Consider the following 26,919-nt stretch of genomic DNA (forward strand, 5'->3'; position numbering starts at 1 on the left):
CTGACTATACTAAATTTTAGTTGTACATATCTCAGAATTTTGCTAATTTCAAAATGGCTTCTTGAGTTTTGTTTTGGTTTGTTATTTTAATAAATACTGCAAAGCCTTGGCATGCATAAAGGATAGTCCTGTCAAAAATGCTAGAAGGGAAAGAAAAAATGAAAGAGAGCATATTCTGAACAGCTTTTCAATATACAGTTACTATATTAGAATGGCAATTATTTCTCAGTTTCACAGTACTATGTGTCTCACCATATCCCCCCTAAGGTGACAGTCAAAATCAATTATTTTTCATTTCTGTGGTAATGTAGTTTAAAAGAAGATTTATAAAGATGTACTGAAATTGGGCAAGGTGCTGCTATTAGGTTGGTATTAGAAGTCAAATTAAAATATCCAGGAAATAATTTTGGTATATAAAAATAATATTTCTGAATTTCAGGGTCCTACGATGAGCGGAGAGTTCTGTGAATGTTAATTTTCCATTAGTGGGGTGGAAATGGGAACTATTATTCTCCTGTGTTATGTAAGACAGTTCATACAAGTTTTATTCTACTGAAACCTGGAAATAGGAGCCAATTATTTTATATGAATTAGGTGATCAGCTATATTTATTTATTTTCCATTATTTGATAGCCATGTTCTATTGCTTTCCATGGCAAGACAAGGTAGTTCTCTGCTCTCTCTTAGTGGGAAGAATATATTAATGACAACTATTGTTTTTTTTTATTTTTCCTTTTTTTTTTGGTACATTATCTGGCTACTTATCTCTCATAAAGCTCATCCTGTTTTCCATGATTGAGTCACTACAGTTGTCTTAAATTAAAACTGGATATTGTTTCTTGAGACTGCAAGATGAATGAAAGGTTCTGATCACAAAAAATTTCTTTCTGTGCTTTTGCAAGAAGCACTACACCAATCTGAAATATAAGACATTGTTCCTTTAAGAGTTGTTTTTTAACAGCTGAATTGGAAGAGGTCTGTTCTGTACATTGTATGTAAATCATTGAGTTTAATGGGATGACTTGCTAATAGGTGTTTATGTTATGGTTTTAATACTGGTATTTTATAAAATTGACTGCTTTAAGAAAAAAACCTTACAAATATGAATATTTTGTTATGAATGTATTTAAGACTTTTGTTTGTGCCTTGAATGGCAAAAAAACCCAACCAAACAAAAAGCCAACCAACCAGAAAACCTCCCAAAACGATCTGATTTTGTCTACTTAACTTTCCAGAGAGTGAGATTCTTTCTATATTTCTCTCTAAACTGTTTGAGAGCTTTGTGTCAAGAAATCTAACAGAATTCTTAGCACAAATTAACATCTGCTCTGAGTGAATGAGCATTTGGTAGACGTTGTTCAAGAGTAAAGTAGATCTCAGGAACTGCTCCAATAACACAAAGTACTGTAGTGTTTTCTATTAGATTATAAAGGCTCCAAGGCAAGGATTGTTTGTTTGTAATTGCACAGTCTGGTGATGTGGGGCCTCAGTTTTAGCTGGGTTTTCTCTCAAGATCTCAAAGCCAAACTTTGCGTTTGTGATCAATGCAGAACAAAGATTAGGAACAGACTGAAAATACTTACTGTGATTAGCTTAAATGATTTTGCAATTTAAACTGTACACTTCAGTTTGAGTGGGTACTCTAACATATTTGAACCCATAGGTTGTGTTATATTTATGTACTGTTTTGAGTTTTGCAAGACACACCAATATCATTTATGATGACTGACAAGAATTTTTCTTTTGAGTCTTGTGTTAGTACTTATGTTACTTCTGAGTATTACAGGATTTGAGACTCAGAGGAACTCATGCTCCTGGGAACCTCCTTGTGATACTGCCTCAAATAAGGCCTGTTCTAGTATTTTCTAAATTTACTATCATTATCGTAGCTCATTACCTCTTTTTTAGTTGTAATACCTTCAGCAGTGGTTCCTGTTACACAAGGCTGATGATTCTGCAATCTTGCCATAAGCAAGGTAAAATAGAGAGTAAATGAAATTAGGCTGCTAAACTTATCGTCTTTGTGTTTATTTGTTTGTTTGTTTTAGAATGGAAAAAAAATTAGGACCACAACAGCACGTGTTTTGTTTTAAAAGTACTCACAGAAATGGATTCTAACAATTAATTCTAGTGACTTTAATTTTTTGCTGCAGTACATCATGCTTTTGGAATATAGGAAATTTAACCATTTAAAAATCCTAAATTATTAATCAGGAAATATCAAATAGGGGGAATGACCCAGTTACAATTAAATTAGGCAATGGCCTAATTACAGATTCACGATAACAACATTCATACCAAAATCGATTCGCACGCCTGCACATCAAGAGAGGTGTACAACTTTGCATAAAGGTAATTCCCCTCAATTTCAGTGGAATTCAGGACAAATCCCTTAATATTTCTGAGCAGGAATAGGTTGCACATTGAGGAGTAGAAGTGCATGAGGGGGTGTGAGCCTAGGCCTCATCATCAGGGATGGTTTTGTGAGTGTTGCAAATGTGAGGATCCTGCAGCTCCAAGAGCCATCCCACTCAGAGGTGCTACAGCCCACAGTGCTCAAGGAGATCTCAAAGGGGCTCACTCAGAACTACTGTTGACAGGATTACGAGATGATTGGCTTAGTCATCTGCAAAATTTCCATCCTCAGATCATTTACGAATGGAATTTCCAAAACATTGAAAATTTCTTCTAGGACTCCAGCAAAAATTGGACCACTCCTTGTGGGCTGATTCAGGTAGGAAATATTTCAGGGCTGTCAGAGGATGACTGATGGTTCCCCACCTGGGTTGGACAGCTGATGTTCCTGTTGCAGTCAGTGTTGTTCCCACCTGGATCATGCAAGAGCCCCTGGTACTCACAGAATTCCCAGAATGATTAGGTTGGAAGAGACCTTTAAGATCATCAAGTCCAACCCATGGCCCAGCACTCAGTGCCATGGTTTATTTAAGGTGTTGGGGCTTGGATGCCTGCCTGAGGAGGTGGTGGAGTCACCACCCCTGGAAGGCCATTCCAAAACTTAATCACTCTTTCCATACTTAACTTTTTTCCTTATATCCAACCTATATTTCCCTTGGTGCATATTGAGACTGTGTTCTCCGGTTCTGCCAGGTCTGTATGGTCAGAGGTGCTTCACCCTGCCAGCTGGTCTGGTCTAGTGCTTCATCACTCAACAGTTCTGGTAAAAGCCTTTCATGTGCACCTGAAATGGTAGAGCAGGCCTGGGGATGGAGGAGAAAGGCACAACCACAGTCTATTTTTTGTTTCTCTAGAATACCCAACGGCTAGTAGACAGTTCTATGGCGTATGTTGAATATTTAATTTTAATAAATAAATGTTTCTTATTAAACTGAAAGGTAATGGGTTTTCATGGATATTTGTGCTTTGTTTATATTTAAAATCCTGCTGGTGCTACATCTTGGTTACTGCATATTTCTGTTATAGAATTCCATTTTTTTTTTAATGGTAAAGCTAAAACTGGAATGAAAGTTTGCCATATTAATTTTTATTTGTTGGCTGGTTTATTTTTGGTTTTTTTTCAGATATTCATAGTCACTGTTTAATTACATTTACAAAAAAATTAACACATTTTTAAGTACTATTTAGTGTATGGCTAAACCTAATGATTTTGCAGATGATTTAACATTCCAGACTTTGTCCATCTTTTACTGTAGTTACAAAATTTAGGTAACAACTATATTTGAGAAAAAACACAGAGCAATCATAAGCTGACTAGTTCTTTATATGCCTTCAAAGAATTTTACTGTCTCCTTTGTCTGTGTCACAATGAAGACTCCAGGCACAGCTGATTCTTTATCACTTTTTTCTGTCCACAATTCTCTTGCTTTCACTATTTTTCAGAATTGTTGTAGGATGGTGGTTTGTTGTTTTGTTTTTGAGGTTTTTTTCATTATGGGAGTGCTCAAGGCTGTAAGCAGGCTTTGCATTCTTTATTCCTAGAGGTAGATTGTACTTTCAGTTGTGCTGGTGCGTGTGCTGCTTCATTTTCTCTTTGCTTACTAACAGACCTATAGTTCTCTATCACTAGAGACTCTCTCTTTAGTCTTCAAATTCTGATTTACCTTTTTCCCTTCATACAACTTAAAATCAGATTGCTTAGAGATTTTGGCTTGGGCTCCAGCAGATTTCCTGAAATCCTTGCAGACCAGTCAATGGGAAAGTAATGTTTAGTTTAAAAAAACACCCAAACAAAACAAAAAAAATTCCTGTCAATGTTAGTTTTGAGAAACAAAGAACAATATTAAGAATCTTAAATTAGCAAAGTTATTTTGATACTGAAACATCAGTCTGGACTGAGATGGAATTGTAAGCATGTTTCAGCAATAAGGAACAAGTAGGGGCATTGCTGTATCCTCATTCCCTCAGATAAGTATTTTGAAGAGCAAATATTTTCCTTTTATTTCATTCATATAACTAATCTCATTATACTACTTAATGCTTTGACTAGTTTTTTGTTGATTCTTTTCTAGCTGATTTATTTCTGGTGAGGTCTCAACAGACTTTATGCATTTTATAGAAATTATGTTTTCAAACAACCCTTGGGGTAACCTAAGTGCATTTTCAGAACACAATCTTTGAATGCAACTTTTATTCTTAATCCCATCTTCCTAATTAGGAAAAATTTCATACATCTTGTATTTTGACAAAGAGACATTAAGAATTACAATATATTTTGTTCTGCCTATATGGCTTGATTTTTTATTATAATACTGAGAGTGATTGAGGGAAAGAATAACACATTTAGGAATAAAAATCACTTTAATGAAATGTAATTATCTCATGACTGTATGGCTAATTTTCAAATTTTTAAGAGCATCCTTGTCTACTTGACTCTTATATTGGTATCTGAAAAAAGCATGCATTTTCTGGCAGTAGAAATTATTATATTGAGCACGTGGCAGCAGGAGAAAAGAAAAGAATGAGATGAACTTAGTAAAGTTAATGTGAATGTATAAATAAATTAAATTAAAGACACTAATTGAAGTTATGTTTAGCATGATCTCATAAAAATATATTTGAACTATGTTATAATACAAATGGGATGTGCACTATTTCCTGAGGTTCATTTATGACCAGAGTATTTGTAAAAGGCATGTATGCAAATAATAATATTCCATATTTCTTACTTATGTTTTAAAATTGTTCACATTCCTCCAAAAACAGAATAACAGCATACAAGCATGAAGAAATATAGAGAGAAGCTTAGAATATAAATTCTCTTTCTTAAAGCTCAGAATATGTTAAAAATTTTGCCACATCTTTGAAGGGTCCTTATGAGTAATGCCTGATGCAGAAAATAAAGCATCAGTTAAAATGTAACATATTAGGAAATTTCTGTTTTCATATGGAAGTTTTGTGGAAGTTTTTCGAAGTTGCAGAAGAATTTACAGCACCCTATCTTATTATGCATTGTAGACCTGATGGAATTGCTCACAATAACTAAAATGTAGACCATTTTACCATTTGGTCTAGGCAGTATTTTCTGTGGTAGCAAAAGAGAGTTATTCAAAATTTTCTGGATTTTTAGAATCCTAATTAGGCTGGTTTATTACATTATCAGGTACAATGTCTTTTGCTTCATAGTGCTGTCAGCAGTACTTCAAGTGGGATACAATTACTTTTAAAGTTAATGTCAACAGCTATTATATAATACTGATTTAAAATCTTTGAACACCCTTGACCTCAGAGACATTTATCATGAAGGCAGAAATTAATCATGTTAGCTGTGCTTGATCTCATGAAGACAGTACAAATTTAGAAACTGTATAAACAGGGCTAGGCAATGATTTTGAGTATTACTGGACTGTCATATCATAATAGCTTCATAATAATTAGGCACATTAAGCAACTGATGAAGTAATATAACAGTAGACTAATTCTTTCCCCATTCTGCCTTTAAATTGCTAAAAAATTCTAAAAACAACACACCCCCAATTTTAAAGCATTAAAATATAAGTTTCAAGTGTAAGTATGAAATCTGAAATTTTAACTATCCTCACTTTTGACTATTTTTACTTTTCTGTGGTTAACTCTCATTGTTCCATTACTACATGGATTTCTGGATTTTATTTGCACAGCTACTGTATAGTTCCTAACATCTTTGGATTAAGTATCTATGTTTTTAAGATTTTTTTAAGATTTCTAAAATTTTCTATCCTTTTGTTTTCTGACTTCTGCTAAGTTTTCTTAGATATTTAAGTACTTTATACAGGAAAGAACCTAAAGAGAGTATAAGAAGAAGCAAACAAAAAAAAAATCAAAATATTAGAAATGAAAATTCAAGTTCTTTTCTTGCCATTGATCTCTATAATACAGGTTTTACATTTTTTGCCAAGTCAAATGACCCTTGCGTTATGATAAATTCAATCTTTCACAGCTTTCATTATAGCAGTGAGAAATTTAGATCTCAGCTGTCTGACATGAGGACATGGACTAGTGATTTCCACACATATATCTGAATATATAAATCATATATATCTATTTTTCAGGAATGACAGATCAGGACAAGTACCAATTAGGGTTTAGCAAGCAATAACTAACATGCATATTTCAGCATAAAATACTGTATTTGGTAGAATATGAGGTTGTAACACAGCTCAAGAATATTCCTTTTCTGCATAGAATTATTTCCAAAGCACCTCTTCAGCTATAACCATGATTTAAGCTAACATTATTCCTATTATCTTGTCATTATCATATAAAGTCATTCAGAACAATGACCAGCATCAGTCAGAATGTCCTTCTGTCAGAAGAGGGAAACTCTTCCTCTCCATTCCATATTCCCAGCTCTCCAATGCTTGCAGTCCTACTGTGAGTCAGAAATCAGCTGCCATATTCTATTAAGTATATAAAAATTGTCCAGATGTCATAATCAAAAGAAAAACATTCAGGGAAAATTTAGAAATATGTAGTATTTTCTCCTATCTCATTAACCTGTAGTCTATTATCCAGAAAAGTCCTAATTTAAGTATAATCTAGCTCCAGAATTTTGTTATTCAAGTCTTACCGAAAGGTCAAAAAATCACACAGAAAGCTTAGAGATTCTTTGCTGTGTTTCATACCATCTCAGTTTTTTTCCCCCTTGGTAAAATCTCAATGGCCTCTCTGATAAATGGAGTGACATTGTGAGTGGTATTTTGTCAGATTTTTGACTCTTATTCTTTTTAAATAAAATCAGTGATAAAGCATGAAGTTTCTAGTGGCTTCACTGCTTTTCTCTTGCATTAAGTCACTTCCCCAGTGCAGATCTGAAGCTGAAGGCACTAATGGAAAAAAGTATGACCAGATGGGAATTTATTTTACGCATTTCCCTGTGTCCACAGACAACTGTGCAGAATACAGTTATTCCTAGTTTTGTAAGGTATTTCCTAACATTCTTAGGACACAGAAAAAATATATTTAATAGTATCTATGGTTTTTGAAAAATGATTTGAAGACACTACACAACAATACACTTTTTTTTTTTTTCTGGAATAAGGTCAAGCTTGATTGAAATCTGGGCAACACCTCCAGTGTCCTTTTCTTTTTTTTTCTGCTAAAATTTTAAAATTAACTTCCATGAAAAAACAGTTTTTTGTTAGTCCAATGGGACAGAACAGAAAATGGATCTTCAATTCAGAGCCAGCATATTATGATTAAAAGTCCCAGTGAGGTTCATAGCTCTTTTTCCATAGCACAAACTGGACTCTGATCTGTTTATGGCTCCTGGGAGAACAATACTGTAGTATAATTTTCAAATATGAATGTAGCACTTTTTCTACCTTGTATAAATCATTCTTTGAAAAAATTTTACTAGGCTCTATTGGAAGCAAAAGCTGTGCAAGATACACACAATATGGGTAGGGAACATACTCAGGTGTGACTCAAAATCACATGGCACCAAACCAAACAGAAAATATGGTGGAAGAAGCCAGAAATTAAGGCTAAGATAGTTTAGAAACACAATGATGGTATGGAAATAATGTCAAAGTATAACAATATGTTATATTCAAATGTTTGCCTTTTTCCTATAATTTTTGTGTGTTTCGGCATGCACATGGTTGGATGATTTCCGAAAGTTAGGACAATGCACCTTTCAGGGAGCATCTAAGAATGCTTTTTATTTTTTTTCCTTGTTGCAATAAAATGGCATCCCTGGAACTATTAGTCTAGACCAAGAAAGAAACAAGTAAAACCTCCCATAACTGGGAAAATCTTAGCAACACAATTTTTGTTTTGAATTAAATGCCTTCCTAAAAAAACTTAAAGCAGCTGAGGTTGAAGTAAATGTTAGCTCATCTGAGATAGTACAAGCAGAAAAATCTCTGGACAATTGCAAAAACCATCAAAACTATTGGGCTGTCCTTTGCAGCTGCTATCATATGTCAGCATACCTACTTTTTGTTTCCATGTTTGGTTGCTGGTGGCCATCTGCTGTACCCCTCTACTTCATAGAGTTCTACTTCATAGTAGATTTCTGAATGAATATGATAGGATATAGATATAGATATAGATATAGATGATATAGATATAGATATATAGATAGATATAGATATAGATATAGATATAGATATAGATATAGATATAGATATAGATATAGATATAGATATAGATATCTAGGTTCTTAGCACTTTTATTTTCTATGTTCTTTCTACCCAAGCTTTCTTTTTAAGGTTTCTGCATATGTACTCATAAATGAGATGCCAAGACATGCTATTTCTATATCGCAGAAAAATTATCTAGCAATCTGATCTCCACAATCTATCCCACACGGGATGACTGGAATTTTGAGAGACTTGGTCTGGTGTTCTACCACTGGACATCAAAGTATTTAATTGGTGTGAAGTGAGGCACCAAAAGTAAAATATGAACTGTCATCTGTCACAGCACTCATCCATGTATGTCCATAATTACTGTTTTGGTCAGTTTATCAACTATAGTCTCCTTCAGTGTAAGAAACACAGGGTCTATCAAGAAAAGCTCATGAGATAAAATGTAGAACTCAGATGTTGTTTTCTAAACAAAAATGAGAAATTTGTCTATGGATATTGCATTTATTGTTTATCTTTTTGAAAAACATTTTCTAGTTATACAGTAATTCTGAGATGTAGTAAAATTAATTTTAAACCATAGGCTTTTGTAAAAGTAAGACTAAATGGAAAGGCAAACAGGTGATTTTGAAATGTGGTAGTGACGTGGTAAGAAAGCACATCTCTAAAATGAACTTTCAGTAACGCCACTGTCAGATTTGCTTTTTCATCTTGTCTTTCTTTATTCCCCTTGAAATGTCCTATTTCTACCATGACTGATACTTTGCTGTCTTGGATCAAGGAGTTCACTTGTTTTGGAGAAAATAAGTCATGCACTTTTGGAAGGGTTTTTTGCAAAAGTTTCAGGGACTCTTTTGCAATATTCATAACAGCCATCTATAAAGGAAATATTATTTTTGGTCAGTGAATCTCCATGTCTTATGTTAGAGTTTCAAATAATCAGGGCTAAGCAAAGCAGGACTTTGACAAAAATACTGATGGTAGTAACTAGTCTTCATGTACTTCTATTCTATCATCTGCAATCAATTCTGAGTTTGACAGATGAATAATTATGAGGGATTTTTCTCTTTTTTCTTTTTACACAGCCTTGGTTGTTATAATTTTGTCTTACAGACTCATAGGGCAGATCTTCAGTGATAGAAATAGTAAACTATTGACCTCATTGGAAATAAAGAAAAAGAAAATCCCCTTATTCCCTGCAGATAATGTTTATCATTAGGTATCTATTTAGAGAGCCAGAAAAAGTGTAAAGTTTAATACAGTTCCTGAAGCATCTTTGATTTAATGGAAGCACAGATACTCAGTTGCCAGGAAACTTGATAGCAAGAATGATGACCACCACTTAAAAGGTCTCATTTTGAAAAGTATTTACAGAACCTGATTGTGACCATGATGGAGTGAATACAAGCATGAAATTCTCACTTTGCCTAATTTCATGGTTGTGAAAAGCAACATAGTCTAACACATTTTCCACAGTTATGTGTGCATATAAAACCTCACAGATAAATTTGGACTTTACTTCTAAAAAAGTAAAAAGTAAAACCAACTCAGAATGACAAAAGTCTATTTGTATACTTCCCTTCTTTTCCAATTAAAATAGAAAATTATTTTAAGAGTTTGATCAGGGAATTGGTACTACTGAGGAAACTTTTGGTTTTTATTTGTTTGAGATTTTTTTCAGTATCACTGCACTGTAGGAATAATATTGTAATATAAAATGTTTAGGGTTATATGTTTCCATTCTTTATTTTCATATTTTATTTTATTTTATTGTGTTGTATTTTACTTTATTTTAATAGTTGCATTGGCCAAAGTCAACCTACATCCAGTGAGGGATAGATTTTCTGTGCAAAACTGCATTCTACAGTTAGTACTACCTGCAGAAGAGGTGTGGAATATAAGAACTTGAATGACATGGCTGAAATTGGATTACAAGTGGGTTTGTGTCCAGGACTTCTTCTTTTTTAAATTAATCCTATCAGTAGGAAATTGCTGTTTTCCTATCTGAAGATCAGAAAGACCCTTCCATAGAATCATAGTTTTCCTGCATACTACCCTTATGACACTCTAATTATTAGGTGCAATGAACTGAACTTTTTCTCATCAGATATCCCTAGCTTGTAAAGGACTATACTTGTTAAAGACAACTTTAACTTGAATGGCTAAAGCTGAATTTTCTTTTTTCCTCGTAGAGACAAGGCAGGAGGTCCACAAAAAAAAATTATTATTTCTGGTTGTTGGGAGCTATCCATTTAAATGAATGATTCATGGGTTTTCTGCAGGAGGCCTTTACTCTAGGTTGAACAGATTCAAGAATAAGCTATAAAGACAGGCAAGAAGTATGAAGAATCAAGGCAGAATGCAAGTGTTTTAAATTTTATTTATTTCTATTTTTTTTAAACTCTAATGCTAAATATGCTTTAAAGTATTTAGTTCTATAGTCTGCAACAGCAACTTACATGAAACCTGTTTTATCTCGTGTGTACCTTCCTTTTTTTGTAATAACTATTTTTGGGAGGAAAAGGTCTCCCAGCAATCATGTCTGGCTCAGTCCTAGTGAGTGTTTCATCCAAACCAAACTTGAGAACAGAAAGAGACTTTATCTTTCTTTGTTGTTATTTTAGAAGAAACACTCTATTTTTATAAACCTGGATATATTTATCTAATGTGAGATGCTCTGATGAGGAACAAAATGATGAAATAAATAAATAAATAAATAGAGAAGATAATCACTTTAAGGAATGCTTTTTTTTACACACAATCAAATTTAAACTTCAAATTTAAATTTCCCTCCTGATTGGAGATCTGTTAAACTTCCTGTTTGACATCTTCTGTAAGTTTCAAATGTCCAAAAGAGCTGCTCAGTGCATTGACTGAGGTCAGAGATCTTCATGCTTCTGCTCTATGCTCAAGATCATGACACTTTCATCCTTACACAGAAGAAAGCTTGGCTAAGCTTGGCTGTGTGATGCATACTGACATGGACTTTAGATTGCTCATTTGGATTGCTCCCTTGTAAAAGAGTATTAAATGATAAGCTAAATTTTAATAACTGTGTGGTGCAGTCATAAAAAATAGCTAACAAATTTTGAAAATATTAATTTAATAAGGTTTAAAGTATGTTGTAATTATAAAAAATATATTGTAAATATAAGTAATGTGTAATGCCATTCATTACTGCCTGGCAGTTTTTGACTTGATAGTTTTGATAGTGTGGAGCTAGTTCTGACCTAATTGGGGCAGAGTTAATAAATGGTGGTTGCATTGTATAAAAGGGACGTCTGCATTAGTTTTTCCATGGTTGGGGAGGGTGTTTTTGAATTTTTCAAAATGGAGCCAGTTTTCTCTTTTCCACCATTTTTTTATTTTGTTAAAAAATTCCTCTATTGTATAGGTTCAAACAGTTAGTAGATGACCACTGACTTCTGACTTTATAGGGAATAGGGCTATGGGAAAATTTGGAGTAAAGCTGATCTGGATACCATATAACTAGCCCTAGCCTACTGCTGAAATTGAGGCAGAGTTACAGAGAAAATAGATGTGCCTTTAGATTAGAGAGAGCACAGATGTGCCTTTAAAACTGGAGAGGATGGGGTGGGAAGATGATAACACTTCTACATATCTTCTGGGATGTCTCTTGATCCTTATTGGATGCAATTCCTAACTAGCTGTCATTAAAAAATGTCTGCCCAGGACATAAAGGTGGGAAACAGCAGTGCTTTAGTGTAAAAGAACAGAGATCTTCAACTGAATCAATTTTAACTTTAATTTTATGATCTTCATTGGTGTCTTTAATTCTACATGTAAAAGACTGTGAAGTTATTTTCAGTAATAGCAGGTCCCAAGGTATTTGAAATTTATACAGACATCCAGTTTCTTCTTTTACTGTTTTGATCTAATGGAAATTTTTCATTGTATCTGTATGAACTGTATATATTCAAGAAACGTGGAAAATATTTAATCTAGCCATTTTAAAATTTTTTTTCTATAAATGTGAATATAATTTACTCCTTTTTTCTTGTTATTCTGTGATCTGTTCCACCTAACAATCTTTCTAGGGTGTTTTGAGTATTGAGGAGTTAATGTTTCAATATTGCTTTCAAAATGCAAATAGCACATAAGGATTTTTCACACTAATAAATTTATAACTGTGATGTATCATTTCCTGACATAGCAGTATAAGCAATACAATATCAGGGTTACGTTTGACCTTGAAGAGACTCAGTGATACTTCTGCAGCTTTCCTAAGATGGATAAAACTGTTATCTGCAACTGTGTTATCTAGCCAAACTGTGGCAGTATTCTCTCCCTATTATGACTTCTGTTCAAGCCTTCAACAATTAATTTATTCAATTGAGATGCTGTCTATTTTTTATTCAACTTCCTAAAATTAACATTATGCACAATGATTTTATTTAGTTTTTCAGTCATATGCCTTATCAAGCCCAATACTAAGCTTTGACAATTAATAAAGACAAACAGCAACAAAACAATTAGATGACTTTGCTAACAAATTTCTAGAATATATATTTTATTTCCATTTTTGGGGAAAAAGAAAAAGTGTAGCTAATATTTATTTCATTAAAAGAGGCAGAAAATATCCCAAATATAGAAACTGATGGTCATGGTATTATAAGAAATCTATATTGAACAACTGTAAACACATCAGCAGAAGTCATAGGGGTGTTTTTAATTGGTAGCTATTGTCAATCATTGATATTTTCAATTGTTTAAAAAGTAGCTAGCATAACCTATGCATGAAATTCTTTATCAATATATGTTACATAGACTGAGAAGAGAAATAGACTTACTAGGTAAGGGCTGTCTTTTTATAACATTTTTTTCTTTGTGAAATAAAACACCACTTTTCAGTGATGACCTATCCTTGTAATATTCCAGCCCGTCACACTGGCCACAGCTATGACACAAATAGAACATGATAGTACTTTGTGCTCCTGAAAATGTGGAGATGCTGTAGCTGCTTTTACTGTCTTGTGGCTGATGCTGGTTACTGAGTCAGAAGAGAAACAGAAGAAGGAAAGGGTAAAAAAAAAAAAGAAAAAGGAAAAAGAAAGGAATTTGTCATCGACTTAGATGTCTGCCATTTGAATGACATTCTATTTACTGTAAGCCTTGTACGCTCCTCCTTTTTTGCTAATAAAAAAAGCAGGGTTTTTTTTTAAATCATTCTTACCTCTGCTGAAGGCAGTTAAATTATCACTGCCTTATTCCTGAATCTAACCCCATGTTTCCCTTTGATCATATTCACATCACCATCATCTTTCAGCAATGTGTGCACATTTTTCATATTGGATACCCCAGATAAGTAAATTTTATGTTCTCTTCAATAGACAGATAATCAGGGAAAGGACGTAAGATTTTCAAAGACATCCAAGAAGCAAGGGGCTAAAGGATCATCAATTCCACTGAGATAAGAGAACTTGTCTCCTTCAGATTCTTTGAAAATCAGGAATAGAATAAATGATTCTGTACTAAGTCAGAAAAAAAAATCTTGTTGAGGAGAAAAAATTTGGAGGTCTCAAGTCCTTTTTTAATACACTGCCTTTGTAACTGAGACACCAAAATGAATACATACAAACAGACTTCAAAAAACATTAGATAGAAAAACAGATATATCTCATTTTATCTTCTTATCAGCACTCATTTGGGTATTACATATCTGTCAGATGATTTGACCCATGAGCTCTCTAGACACACTCTTGCTTCACTTTTGATGTATTAAATCAAACATGAATACTGTGTCGACTTTTCATTTGCTATGCTCATTTCTAATATTACTCACATGTCTTCATATAATTCATGGATTCATTTTCATAATTAAGTTGTATTTTTTTCAAGGAAAAAATTATGCTTTAGTGTGAGATTAAGAAAAATTTGATTTTCTTCCTTAATTAACTATTTTGATGGAGGAATTTGGTGTAGCACAAAAAGATAAAATGTATGTAACAGTTTAAATATATCCATTGAAGTTGATCACATTACTATAGGATTGAATTAATGAGTGAATAAATCAGTGAAATAATACATAATCAAAATGAATATTTAAGATCCAAACCCAGTGTGATAAAGTACAAATCTAAATAGAACATGCATTTCTTTGAAGTAGAATAAATCCATCTTTCTAACTGGTGTGCACACTTTGAGTGATGTTCCTTTTCATCACAGGACAATTTCTCATGCTAAATTTCATCTTGAATGAAACCACATGATGTGCAGAAGGAGCAAAATCAAATATTAGTTTTAAAATGCACTTTTCAGTGGCAGGATGATATATGTAAATTTATATATTAGAGCTACTGAAACTATTCACAGTGTTTAATGTAGCTGACAACCTTCCTGTAGTACACCTCATAATTTTTTTCAAGATATATAAAAATATGAACGTGCAAAACAATTATTGACACTTTTTTTCTCAACTGTAATAATGAGAATTATACTTTGAAGATTAAAATGAAGCTTTTTTTATATTTGTTGCATGATGAGAATAAAGCAATTATTGTCCTGGAAATTTGCAATATTTTAATACATCTTTTGCTAAAATTAATTAATCTATAAAATCTCCTATCCAACGTCCTGTGTGGACAAGCCAAATCCAATTGACTGAGATGTGGTGATGTGCATTGCAGAATGAGAATTCTGTGTGAACTCCTCCTCCCTGCTCACTGCCAGGTGAGCAGTCACTTTTTCAGCCAACCAGGCAGGTGATCAGGACTGGTGATACCAACAGAGAGAACACATCTCGAGCCTCCCTGTGCCCTTTGCAAGATTTCATCCAAAGGCTCCTGGCAAATTAACTAATCTGCCTGGAAAGAGGAAGCATTGCACGATATTGCAGGATCATTTTTCAGATGTGTTAGTCAAAGCAAATTTCAGAGATAAACTCACTGCTGAATCCAGAAGTAATCTGTGCATGTGCCAAGAGCTGAAGACAGGGCATGGCAGCCCCATCAGAAGAAACAGGCAGGATATTGGCAGGAAGATCTGCAGTGCTGATAGCTCAGCAGGTGCCCTGGCTGTTACAGGCAGGAGATTTTGTTATAGGTGAAAGAGCAGTTTCTACTCCTTTCTGTGTTCATCTTTGATGTTGTCAGTGTTAAGGAATTTCTTACTTCTCCATCCCTTTAGAACTTTGCTAATAGCTCTTTATGGCTATGTTATACCCATAAAAAAATTGGTATCTGTAACCTAAGCTGTTTTCCCTGACAGTAACAAAACTCAGCTCACATCAAAACTTTGTTATTTAAAAAGAAAAATGCAAGGTGAAATCAACAAAACAAACTGTACTTTTGAGTGACTGACTCAAGAATAGACTTCACCCATGAGAGTTTTTGAGTCTTTTGACCTAATTCAACTTCATGAACACCTGCAGAATACCTCACCTGCTATGAACGGACTTCAAACCTGGGGACACCCAGCATAGTGAAACAGTGGAACAGTTCTTCACAAATGGTCATGTAATTTAAGCAACAATTCAAGCAAAAGTCCATGTAATTTAAGCAACTTTTTCAATGGTATCTAGCAAGTCTGTAAGGTCATCTGGGTGATCTGATATAGCTGCTAGATATGGGTGTAGTTCTAAAGAGGGATGTACAAAGCCTAAGGTTAATCTGTTGACTTTCCTCTTCACGAAAGTCACTTAAAATGATCAAGATGAAAACAGGAGTGGAGGTGAGTAAATCAGGAATTCATAGTAAATCCTCCTCCTCTACAGCACCTCCTGCTCAAGGTTCAGAAAAACCTGCATTGTCAGGAAAGCTTATAATGGATTATAAGTAGACCTTTTCTTGTCTAATAGCTGGAAACTGGAAATATCTACTTCACAGTAGGTAACCAGTCTATAAAAAGCCAATAAAAAGGAGCTTGCCTCCTGAGTTTGTTTGGCACACATGGGAGGGAGGGATGGGGAATCACTACCTCCTGCCGATGTGTTACACAATGCTGAACAGGGACCAGTGCTGTGAGGGAGTGTTCACCTCTTCAGGGCTAACTGAAGGTTATCTTTTTCATTCTTTTGCTCTTAATTTAATTTTTTATTCTTAGTTGTGTCCTTGTAATACTTGGAGTACTTGATTGTGTGCTGCAGCAGCAGGGCCTTTTTCCCTAACAATGTTAGCTCCTGAATTCTCTCAAAGTCATGGAAGTAGAAAATAAAAACTTAACTTCTAAAAGCATAAAGAATACTATGAGCCCTGAGGGTTGTAGAATTATTAACGGTAATATTATCATTAACTTACATGCTACAAAACCTATAAACTATGATAACTTTAGGTGTGACTGCATCTTTTATGCAGTTTCTGTTTTCAAGAACCTTTGGCCTAGGAATGACAGGAGTGCTTAAAGCCAACATGGCAGCACTTTTAGCAGTAAGAATAGAGAATTGGTAATAGAAAGGAGCCCTTTTTAGATCCTCTGTGTCTCCTTTACCTGTGGATTCTTAATACCTCCTGGAAATAACCTAGATGAATAAAATACCTGTCTATAAAGTGCCCCTTTCTGTGCTGTTTTTACAAAAAAATGAGCACTGTCTTTGAGAAACAGTCCTTTTAATGCTGCTGAAGTTATTTTTTCTTCTGCATTCCTATTACGATACCTGTCTGACCAAAAGATGTCAGGCTCAGCAGGACAGTGAATCAAATTTTGAAAGCTGATAGATCTGGCAATCTCATTTAGTAATATTCACTGCTTTTACCTTAAGTCACTCTTTTTCCTGAGAGTTTTCCTGACTTGTGGTTTTGGCTACCCAAATCACACTACAGACTTGTGTTTAATGTGCAGACTATAATCTCCATTATGGTCACAAAGATAAGTGTCAGTAACCAGAGCAAGGTCATTTGTACATTCCTTACAGAGATGTTCTAGATGATGATCCAAGAGCAATGAGAAAACTCTTCTGGGATTTGTCTGGCCACAAAATGCTCTGAATATGGACCCTCTACCCTGATGTGCTTCTTGTCACATTCAGGTTAAATGTTTTCCACAGTATCTGGGATCTGCTGTGGATTATCTACATCTGTTTAAATATGCAGCCTTCTGACAGTTGTAGGAGAGTTCATGGCAAACACAGACGCATCTCTCTGTTGAATTCCTAGTCATTTGCTAAGTCAAAGTTTGTTCTCCACTCACTCAAGCTAAGACAACTCAGAAACCATTTTATCTCTGTATAACTCCTTGATAGCTGCAATCACTGGGGTCATTTTAGTGACTTTGTTTTCCAGGGTCTGGTCCTCTGGTTTTCTGAAAGAACTGTGATTGGGGAGATAAGATGTGTAAGCTCCACTGAAAGGCTGCAAAATGTCATGGGGGAAAGTAAAACTACTTTAGGGTGTAGTGTAAATCAAAATTGGGATTAGCAATTGAATCTTTTTGCAAGGATGTTTCTTTGCATTCAGTCCTTGTACACTGCTGTCGAAAGGAACAACAAATGTATATTTAATATGTGTGTGCAATATTTCTGCATAGGACACAAAGGGGACTGCTCAGTGCACATGAAATGTGTGTGCAATATGATTCCTGAAGTAGTGCTGTAGCAGCCACATAATGAATTGTTTGCAGAGAGGTTATCTGGTTTCCTGCTTACTTAAACAGTCATCAAACATAAACAAACAAACCATTTAAAGTGCCTTTTGTAAAGGCTCTTTTGCTTTCAATTACTTTTGTGCACAGGAAAGATGATGGACTGACTGTCCTTAAAAGCTAAATACTTTAATCACTGAACTTGCAGCTAAGAATTACCTTCTGTTTATAACCCTTTCAATAAGCCTGTATTCTACCCTTCAATTAATGTACTGAAGAATTTATTATAGTAACTTATTTATTTATTTGTTTATTCATTTTATCTATTTATTTTGGTGATCTTAACTAGTCTTAACAAGTACTGACAAAAAACTTCTCTAAGGCAGAATATTCCAGCAATATAAGCTTTGCTTGTGATTGCTGTATAGAATTTCCCCCTTGCAATTAATAGCTACATTTTGTATTTCAGCTCGTTCTCTGAGATGTTGCCTTCATTAGGTGCACAGGTTTTACCTGGTTTTAAATTTTGCAGTATAATTTTGAGTGCATTACAGATGTTGGTTTGTAGTATAAGACAATAAAACCAAGACAAGATTGAAAGAGAGCTAAGGTATTCCAGCATCCTAGGTAGTTTTCTAGAGCTGTTCACAGGAGTGTGTTTGAGTGCTGATAAGGCACTAACTATAGTAAAAAGACAGGAGCAGAGCATAAGTATTGTTTTTCCTTTTCAGTCACTAAAGGATGATTCCTTCACACATTAGCCAAAAATGCAAAACCAAAGAACATTTTGTACATGTTAAAGTTTTCAAGATGCACATCTTAAGAGAGTTTTTTGTTTTCTTTAAAGATAAATTAAATACATCTGGTATTTTAACTTCTCTTTATTGTTTCTAAACTCATTAGAGACTGATTGCTTAGAAATCACAGCTGTTTGCTGAGGTCAATAGGAGCTGGAAAACCTATACAGGCCAATTTAACGCCTCATAATTGGTAATGCAATTTGGAATGTAAACTCCTTAGCATTTAGACAGATACAATGTTTGTAGAGGAAAACAATATACTGAATAGATATAGTTCTGAGCCATGTCTTTTACCCTGATGGTTGTTTTTCCTGCTTGACCTTTATTATGTGTCTTATTTGTTTTAATGGGTCCTATGACCTTGGAGGGGATTGAGGTGTTCCTCCTCACCCAACCTCACTAAAAAAAGGTACTACTTGAAATAAACTGTACTATTTAAACTAAATGCCAAAAATATTTTTCTTTTTTGCCAAATGAGGTCATCACCTCTGTGGTACACATGGCCTCTTATCTTCCTGGCACTTTTACTTCTAACCTCAAATTGCTGTGCCAGTGCCAAAAGAAGAGAGCCACTAGAAAATGGTATTTTCATTGTCAGCAAGTGGAAATAAATTTGTGCCCTACTATGGTCTGAGAAAGATTTTTGTACAATTTTTTTTGTATGATAAAGCATATATCATATTTATTAAAAGTTATTCCAAAAATCCAAATTTGCGAGGAAAAAGCCCCAATTTTCCTTGATACATAAAGTTTAACTTTTATTGTATATACTGTGTACATCATTAGCTATACCAAGTAAAAATGTTTCATTTCACAACAGTGTAAGCATTGTGCTGGTAAAGAATATTTAAAGCAGGTGTAATGTGCCAGGAGCATCTCTGCAAACTCTGATTCACTCTAGACTGACGAGCACATAAAGTGTAAAGGTGGGACTTAATGTTATAGGTAGATTTTCTACAAGGACTGGATAACTAACACAGGTGGAACAGTCTGCACTGATGGGCTGTTGTATGGGAACTTCAATATCTACATTTAACAGGGAAGAAAGATAACATTTGTTTACAGTTAGTTGAGTCTAAATGGGTACACAAATAATCTGCAGAAAATTCGGAAAATTATAGTCTAAGTATATCTAAAATTAGTTTTATTCACATATTGCACTTTCTTTTTATGATTTCAGCATGAAGGCTGAAATACTTGTGTTATCCCCTAATATGTTAGCTAGGCAAATAGTTAACACATTCTATATTGAAATATCAGCTGTCAGACTGATGGCATCCTATGGCACACAGTGCAATGAAAACATTACAGAAGAGTAGTTTTGCAAGTATCTGTGGGACTCTGAAGAGCAGCTTGTATTTCACAGCCAAGACTTATCACAGCCAGAAAGGATTTTTCCTTTCTCTTCAGACGTGCCCCCCCTCCCGCTTTTCCCTTTTCCCCTTTCAAATCCTTGCTCCCTCTCACAGTCAGTGAGTGCTGCTGAATCCAATCCGCAGGCGAGGGGAATTTCGGTCCAGCTTTTTCAGGGAGCCGCGGATCCACACAAAGTTGGCTGATGTGCCATTCAGCATCCCGGCAGCTCTTTCTCTCCACACTCGCAATGGCAAAGCTTTGTGCGGATGCGCTGCTGGATGCTCTCAACTAAAACCGGCTGGGGGAACTTTGCAGGTTCTGGACAGCCTTTTAAAGGTAAGGATGCGAAAAACAGGCGTGCTGGAGAAGGAATCTGCGGGCGGAGAGCGTGGCGTGCCGGTGCTGTGCAGGCTGCATCTTAAGTCTCCTGCTCTGATGCAGGAGTCTGCGAGCAGTGGGTGGGAGGGGATGCTTTTGTACTTGAAATAAGAAGCCCCAGATTAAGTGTTATCGCAGCGACTACTTTGGAGCTTGTGACAAACGGTGCGGTGATCAAAGCTGTCTGAAAATGCCTCTGTCAATTATTTATCCGCTCCCAAGTTAAACCTAACTGTATTAAAAACAGCAGTAGAGGCCAGTAGCCCAAAGCTGCAAGGTGCTTTGAACATCTCTTCTCTTGCTGCTTTTTGAAGTCCCCTTATTGCAGTCAGTTTGGCTGAATACTCTTGAGAGAGCATTTCATGCACACTTATCTCTACTGGAACCTTTTCTTTTTCTATAATCCACCAAGGAACAGTATGTTTTAACAATAAAAGGCCATTTTTAATGCTCAAATCTCATACTGTGCCTAAATATCTTTTAAAAGACTACTTTTAGAGCCATATAGGTGTCTGTGCATTTAGGTTATAATTGGCTTTCATTCAAATGTTGTAATAGCTAAGGACTTCACTAAAATGTATATTAAAATTTAATTTCACTTGTAAAGCAGTTGAGGCTTTCTGCTTAAAATAATCTCTATTAGTAAGGTTGTTTTTACTTTTGGGTGGTCTGCTTCATCCCTTCATGTATCTGGCTGTTTCAGGTTAATGTTATATCAAATATCAGAATAACATGAGTAAATTTGAATATTGATGCTCATAGGCTATTTGGGGGTTTACTACTTTGATGATAAAGTGGCTTTTGTTTTGTAATATTTTCCAAGTTTTTTCAGTATTGTTTAATCTGAAAATGGAACATGAAGTGCATAGTGTTTTTCAAGTTTATTCAGGAAGTGTTTTAGCAAACAAACAGTACCCCAGCTACTGTAGATTTCTAGTGGTATGTATGTTAGACAAATGTTTGTGGCAGCATGCATTACTGCTTAAAAAGTTTCCACCTGAAAATAACTCTGAGAACCTTCTTTAGGAAAAAAGTACAGAATGCTTGTTTTCCCCAATCTTTAAATATTTCTTTTCAAATAACCTTCTTTTGAAATTTAGTGTGTAATTTTTGTCTTAAAATTGCATGCATTACCCCAGGCTGTTGGGGGTTTTTTTCTGCTCTTTCTTGCAGAAATATTTGACAGTTATTACCATGCATTTTCCAGTCTGAGGTTAGAGTAAGTTAAATCCCAAGCTGATATCAGATGAATTTTTCATTTTAAATTAGGTGTTCCAGGTAATAACATGAAGCAAAAAGTATGATTTTTTGCATACCACTGTTAGCATAGTTCATAGAAAGTATGAAAAGAGATTATATATTTTAATAATTAAATGACTTATGGAATTGCAGATTGATATTTTCAATGGTTTTTCATTACAGTTTCTGCCATTGAGGCAATGTGAGGGCTTTGAGAAAGATGGAGTGCTGTAATTACCAGGTGCACATGTTCATTAATCCTTCCTAGCTAGAAAAAGCTTCAAGTTCTCTTCCAGTGGCATATTCGTAAAGCTATAAATATCTGAATTGTGTCAGCCAAGAAGTCACACAGAATGGAGGCTCTTTTTGAGTTCAATTTCATGCACTGTTGCTTTGGTCTTGTGAGGGAGTGCTTTGCATTCTTCATGATGGATATTTGTCTTCTTCCTCATAAAAGTTCAGAAAACAAACAGTTATGTCATAGATTATTTAGTCTCAAGTATGTGTGAATAAATAAAGACAAGTATTCCTGAGCATGAAAACATGTAAAAATAGCCTTTTTAAGTGGAGACAAAACTGAGGAGTTGCTAAGATAAATTTAAATCCTAAACATAACATTTTAGTAAACAAACTAGGAAGGCTAGAGTTTAGAGTTAGGAAAAAGGATGCTAGAGGAACATCTACAATACTCTGCATTGTTTTTTTTTTCCTTTATCTATATACTGGCAGGTTAAATAGCATGGTGATTGAATACTGCAGTTTTATTCTCTGACTTCCTTTTAAATACTCTGATATAATTGTCAGTCTTTATACAAACAGAAAGATTAGTAAATTCCATTTGTATCTCTGTCTATTTCCTTGTGGATGTCTATACATAAGCATTTAGGTATTGTATTTAATTACAGAGCATTAAAGGTAATTTTCATCAGATGTTATTTTTAATAGATATTTGAGGCATGCAATGGCATCTTTAAAATGTCTATATATAATTTCTCTATGAACATGCATATATGTGTGTGCACCTTTGGAAAATATTATTGTTAGCATTTACTGGAACTGCACTGAGATGTTGATTTTACAGTCAACTCCCTGTCTCCAACCTGCCATTTGACATATAGGACTGTTTCAGGACTACACATCAATTTGTTTGAAAAGCACTAAACTGTCTATTTCCTTCAGTCACAACTGTCAGTAATTTTAGACTCTCTTAGAAGTTCAACATTAAGGTCTTTTTTGATTACAAAATTATTCAGCTTTTTTTTTTCTTTTCCTTTCTTACAATGAGCTCAGAAAATCTCAAATAACAGGGATTGAGAAGAGGTCATACCTTGCTTGCACGTGAAAATGGTAGTTGTTATAAAAAAATACACCTGAAAGAAGGTACAGATGTTGCCTGTAGATAGTGCACTTCATTCACATTACCAGCCTGCATGGATTGCTGAGATCCAGTGCTTCCCTCCTGTCCTACAAAAGTGGGTAGAGACAAAGTGTTTGGATTTTTATTTTCCTCAAATAAGAAAAAAACCAAACAGTAGTGTGCCTCTGCATTATTCAGAGTAGAATGCATACAAGGGGTGAAATGGCAGAGGCTGGTGCTGTTCCTGGGCTCTCATGTTGGTGGGATGAGCCTCCCCTGCCCTGAGGGAGCTGTCCAGCATCAGCCCAGAGCCAGCAGCAGCCCAGAGCCCACTGCCCTCACCCCCTCGTCTCACAGCACTGGACAAACATGAAATAATTACATCTCAGGATGTTCCCTTCCAGGGAGCTGTGAGTTAGATAGGAAATATATTACCTGGTGTGGATCATGGGCAGCTTCTTTAATGGTTTGTGGGATTTGGGGAATGGGTTCAGATCACCCTGTCAGACAGTGTCTCAGTGCATCTTCTTGACAGCATTTGGGCACAGTAACAGTGACATGGTTTAGCCTAAAGTTTTTATATTAAATGGCATAATTTTTGATAAAGATATTGTACTGGCTTTGCATGGCAAGGTTTTGGTAGCACAGGGGTACAGGAGTGACTCCCATGAGAAGCTACCAGAAGCTTGCCCCATGTACAACTGAGCCAATGTCAGCTGGCTCCAAAATGGACCCACCACTGGCCAAGGCCAAGCCCATCAGGGACAGTGCTTGCACCTCTGGGATAATGTATTTAAGAAGTAGGGGGAAAAAATTCTGTGCAACAGCAGCTGGCAGAGAAAGGTGAGAATGTGAGAAGAACAACTCTACAGACGCCAAGATCAGTGAGTGAGGAAGGAAGGGGAGGAGGTTCTCCAGGCATCAGAGCAAAGATTCCCCTGCAACCCGTGGTGGAGACCATGGTGAGCCAGCTGTACCCCTGCTGCCCATGGTAATTAATTAGGCTAATTTCCCCAATGTTTGTTTGTATTGCCCATGACAGTTAATTGGTGAGTGATCTCTCCATATCCTTATCTCAGCCCAAGTAACTTAAATGTATCTCACCTTCCTGGCTGAGGAGGTAAGAGATAGAGTGACTGTGGTGGGCACCTGGCATCCAGTCAGAGGCAACCCACCAGAGGTATGTCTTTATCATTACACTTTTGTTTCTTGCATAGAAACTTTTTTTTTTCATTGTTGTATTGATTATTCAAGGAATATGTCTTTTTCATGTCAACAGTCTCTTTGTCTACCTCATTTTGGTAGGGTTTTAAAATTCTTTTTAGCTTAGTAAATATTTGATTACTTCTCCCTGGTAACAACAACCTGTGGCAAGACTAAAGACACATTTAGGCACAACTTTTTTCAGGTTCATCTGTTCTAATGATTTGCAGGGACATTCCCTTTCCCCTTTCCCCTTCCCTGTGGAATTCTGGGCTGCAGGTGCCCATTTCTGGCTCATGTCCCATCTCACCCACCACACCCAGACCTTCCTGGCCAGGGCTGCTCTCAATCTGCCCATCCCCAGTCTGTGTTGTTACCAGAGGTTGCTGATATGTTCATCTCATTCTTTTCCTGCTTGATGTTATCCTTATTTTCTTCTCTGCTTTTGGTTTTGGCCACTAGTGGTGACTGGCTCAGTGTCTTCTTAGTATTGGTTCATCAGAAAACAGCTAAGACATTGCTGCTACATCCAGCATGCATTTAAAGAAGATTAATGATGTTTTACTGAAACTATATTCTGTCTTGGATACATTTTATTGATTTGTTTTATTTCTTTTTGTTTTCTTCTCTTTACCCATTTAAAAAAAAGTTTGGTAGAACAGATGAATATACACTTTAACATTTTTGTACTTATGGACAGCATAACAACTGTAAAATTAGCTGAAATTATTTATGGGTGAATAGAGTCTTCCTGATGTTTTTTCATTAATTCTAGTTTTCCAGCCTCATCTTCCAAAATGCTGACTATTTACTCAAAGCTCCATGTCAGGGCAGAATGAGAAATTATATTGTGCAGAAAGCAGTAAAACACCTTCACATTATGTTAAGTGCACTGGTTAGCAGGCTGGTGCAATTTCATTGATGGACATTGAGTATGGAGCGAATTTGATCAAGTTGGAGTGGTTTAATAAATGACCATGCCTTTTGCAAAGTAATGTTTTTTTTAGTCTAACTTCTGTGTAGCCAGTAATGCAAATTTGCATTGCCTCTAGCAAAAGAAGGAGCTCAAGCTCAGTCTCTTACTTTTTGGTTGAATGTAACTTAATCTCTAGGCTATAACACAATAAGGGAGGGCCCTGTTTTTAAGAGAAAAATGGGATCCATAATTGCTTCTTGCAAGACACCCAATTCTATCACTTTGTGTTAGGCATATTCGTGGAAAACTTATGGGTTAAACCCCCATTTTTGGCACTTCATGCAGCCTGAATTTTACATGGCAGTGGCAGGATGCATGTGCAGGATTAGCCTGTCTGTACAACCAAATGGCAGCCTTGAATATTTCTGGGTAAAATCTGAGATCTGGACTCTGGTTGTGCAGAGGCATGTGGTAGTCATCAGACTTTTCAGCTATGTTGAAATGTTAGTGTGCATTATTGTCTATACATAATTATTTTCAAATGCATTTTTCCTGCACAAGGGTAGAAAGGAATATAGATAGTATGATTTTGGATGCCAGAAGAAGATTTTAATTGGTAATATCACATACATCTGCTTCTTTTCTCGTAGATTTTGCTTCTGTTTTGAATAACTTATTGAAATTCTGCTATATATGTATGGCATTTCTTTTGGGGGTTTTTTGAGTATGTTTTTTTTAAGCCTTTGGTTTGATTTCATTACTTATTTGCTTCGTGTTTCTTCTTTGTCGTCTTACCAACCTTTGAAGCTTATGGTGCAGCATTAACCACAAGGATTTTTCTTCCTTCTTGACAAAATCATTAAGCTAAGAGGCCAAGGCCTTTTGCTACCTGTGTTGTGATAAAAGTTGTGCTTATAAAGTAGTAAATGTGCTGACCTTGCTCTGACTAATGGTAGCAAAGTAACCACCATAATACACATCCCAGTATGGACTGTAAAGCAATCAATAAAGGTTTTTCAGTGGTTTGTAACAGTGCTTTGTACCAACAGCCTTGATGTTAGTGGGTAATATCTGGGTTCTGACTCTCTTTGTGGATGACCATGACCAGCCTGATGCATCTTTGGGTCGTCCAACATCTGCACCTACCTCGATTTCAGAGAAACAGCTGCTGTCACCAGCTCTCTGACAATCAGTGCTGTCAGGAAACCCCTGCTAATTTTCTATGCCCAAGTCAGAATAGAACCAAAAGGGAAAAAACCCTCTTTTTCGGCTCTCCTTTATTCACTTTAGGAAGTGAAAATATTGTGATCCTTTCCTCATCCTGCCCTGTCCCTTCTCATCACTTGCCTTAGTTATAACATGGATACAGGCTGGAGGAACTGCCATCTCAAAGCCTCATGCCTTTCTGTCCATCACCTCTTAGCATTTTTGTTGCTTCTGGAAATGAAGATTAAAAAAATCTGTAGAGGCTGAACCATTCATAAATATCATTAGAAATTCTTAAACATCTAAATTTGCACTTTCAGTGTCCTTGACACTGCCTCCAGAAGTACAAATATACTGTTTGGAGACCATATACTCTGGACTTTC

At 35.5% G+C, this 26,919-nt stretch overlaps 1 protein-coding gene across 11 annotated transcripts in view; it reads left to right on the forward strand.

Moving 5' to 3' along the window:
* DMD (dystrophin) overlaps nt 1-26,919 on the forward strand; it is a 1,046,893-nt gene that overhangs the window by 513,120 nt on the left and 506,854 nt on the right. Inside the window, exon 1 of one of the 11 annotated variants that reach the window (XM_064706888.1) lies at nt 20,449-20,572. The exons of the other annotated variants lie outside the window; for them this stretch is intronic. The gene's annotated coding sequence lies outside the window, so the exon portion shown is untranslated. Of the gene's footprint in view, nt 1-20,448; nt 20,573-26,919 lie in introns of those variants that run through there. 11 annotated transcript variants of the gene reach the window in all.

The sequence above is a fragment of the Zonotrichia leucophrys genome, chromosome 1 (assembly GCF_028769735.1).
Source record: "Zonotrichia leucophrys gambelii isolate GWCS_2022_RI chromosome 1, RI_Zleu_2.0, whole genome shotgun sequence".
NCBI lineage: Eukaryota > Metazoa > Chordata > Aves > Passeriformes > Passerellidae > Zonotrichia > Zonotrichia leucophrys.